Here is a 2,825-nt window from a genome sequence, read left to right on the forward strand (position 1 = left end):
GATTAATAGTAACGAAACAAATTTAATTTAGCAAAAGAAACTATTCCTAATGAAGGCAACCAAAACAAAAATGAATGAGTATTTATACTAGACCCACAGACCTAGAACTACTAAACAAAATAAAAACCTACTTGATTATCTTCTCAAGAAGGTCACATACGAATATAAACAATAAGAGCTTACTTTCACAAACACTGTGATGCCGGTTCACTTAATCCAAATATCCCACTTCTGACACCATTGTCGCAGAATTGTAACCGAGTGGGTTTTTGGACTAAATGAACAAGACAAACACAATGTGGGAAAGATTGAAATTTATGAATGAATTAATGATAAATATATGATGCAAAAATAAAACGAAAATAAACAAAACAAATATTAAATAAAATGAAGTGCAGTTCGAAGAACCCTCATGGACTGCACATACCCCTCAAACAGTATTTTGTTCAACAAGATATTCACAAAATCTCGAACAAAATTATATTAAGATTCAAAATAATCTTTGAAACAACTTAAGATTCAAAATAATCTTTGAAACAACTTAAGATTCAAAATCTTTGAAACAACTTAAGATTCACAATAATCTTATCACGTTTAAGACTCACAATAATCTTATCACGACTAAAATTCACGATAATCTTATCACAACTAAGATTCACGATAATCTTATCACAACTAAGATTCACGATAATCTTATCACAACTAAGATTCACGATAATCTTATCACAACTAAGATTCACGATAATCTTATCACAACTAAGATTCACGATAATCTTATCACAACTAAGATTCACGATAATCTTATCACAACTAAGATTCACGATAATCTTATCACAACTAAGATTCACGATAATCTTATCACAACTAAGATTCACGATAATCTTATCACAACTAAGATTCACGATAATCTTATCACAACTAAGATTCACAATAATCTTATCACGACTAAGATTCACAATAATCTTATCACAACTAAGATTCACAATAATCTTATCACGACTAACAGCGTTGTTCTGGAAGCTCCAGATGACTCCAAGAAACTTTAGACGGCTTCGTACAGCTTCGGACCGCTCGTCATATTCCCAATCACATTTCATAGACAATCACGGCTACAAACACGGTCAGCTACCATAACAGTCAGCTACTATAACAGTCAGCTACAACAAATCAGCTACGAACACAGTCAGAATCATCTTCAAGCACAGTCAGAAACATCTTCAAACACAGTCAGAAACAGCTATAATAAAACCAAATTGGACATAATAGTTTCTGTAAAATCTCTAGATATATGATAATACTTTAAATCTGCGTTGTAATAAACACATTATTACGCGATAACACAGTACAAACCGAATAAGCTTCGCCTATCAAATAAAAAGAATGTAAATTTAACACTTACCCCTATGGCTGGAGAAAAAAAGGAGAGTGTATACTCCTTGACGTGATCCAAAAACGACCAGTGTGGTTTTTAGAGATTCGTCTTACTTAAATCCATAGGAGAGTGAGTACAAGTCGGGGTAGAATACCCGTGCATATCATGTTAGTCATGATACCTGACACAAGTAATCTGTGGCTATGTACATGTTAATACAGTCGCTTACCTGGAAAAACACATTCACCCTATATAACGTTGTACGCATGTACAACGAGAAATAGTCTAATTGTTTTTAAGACAAAACCAAGTTATTTCTTTGCCTAGTTCTGTGACAAGTACCATGACGTCACCTGACTTGTTCCATTCCTATTGTCCCTATACAACAACTCCACTTTCCCTTGTCCGTATAGAGACCCAATATTCCCTATGTTCAATTCCCATTGTCCGTAAACGTGTGCACAGGGTGATCTGAAAATTCGTGTCCTTAAACGTGCCCAAGAGGGGTGTGTAATGTATTTTCTCACTGTCTACTTAACTACTGACTTGGCGTGGGTTCGAACCCACGACCTCCCGCATCCGAGGCGAATGCTCTAACCGTTAGGCAACCGGAAGGAAGTGATAAGTATAATATATTTTGACTGGTATATATCAGTTTACTTATAGGCAGACATAGCATAAAATCACTCGGGAATAGGTGCTAAGGAACGCGCGTCTGGAAAAAAAGAAGACAAAGAAACAAATTGAAAGCATAAAACTATGCACATATTCCACAACTAATATTTCAGTTTCGACACACACACACACACACACACACACACACACACACACACACACACACATACATACATACATACATACATACATACGTACGTACTTGTGTGCCTACCTGCGTACGCATGCATGCACGCACACACACGCACATACATACATACATACACACACATACATATTTACATACATACGTACATACATACATACAGACATATGGTACACATAATATTCTGATATTATACTATAAAAAGAAGGAAAAATATTTAGAAAAGACAAACGAAAAAACATTTAAATTTCCAAAAGATGAAAAATTTGAAGTGTTTTCTTGACGTGTTGCATATATAATGGGTTGCCGAATCTATTCTATCGTGTATCTAATGAGAGACAGAATATATGCTATCGTTTATCTCATGAGAGACAGAATCTATGCTATTGGGTGGCAGAAACTATAAGATTATTAAAGCAGTCAGTCCTTACACACACACACACACACACACACACACACACACACACTTATTTTTTAATAATAGGCTTTAAACTGTGAGTCTTCCATCATTGAATGTTTTGAGAACAGCTTGGAAAAATTCAATGGTATAAAATGATCCTCATCTTGCAAGTCTAAGCAATAGCACTCCCTCACCCACCAAAATACATTTTTATACAAACGGCATTGGGAGAG

The sequence above is a fragment of the Sinohyriopsis cumingii genome, chromosome 8, assembly GCF_028554795.1.
Source record: "Sinohyriopsis cumingii isolate HCF-2022 chromosome 8, ASM2855479v2, whole genome shotgun sequence".
In the NCBI taxonomy this organism is placed as follows: domain Eukaryota; kingdom Metazoa; phylum Mollusca; class Bivalvia; order Unionida; family Unionidae; genus Sinohyriopsis; species Sinohyriopsis cumingii.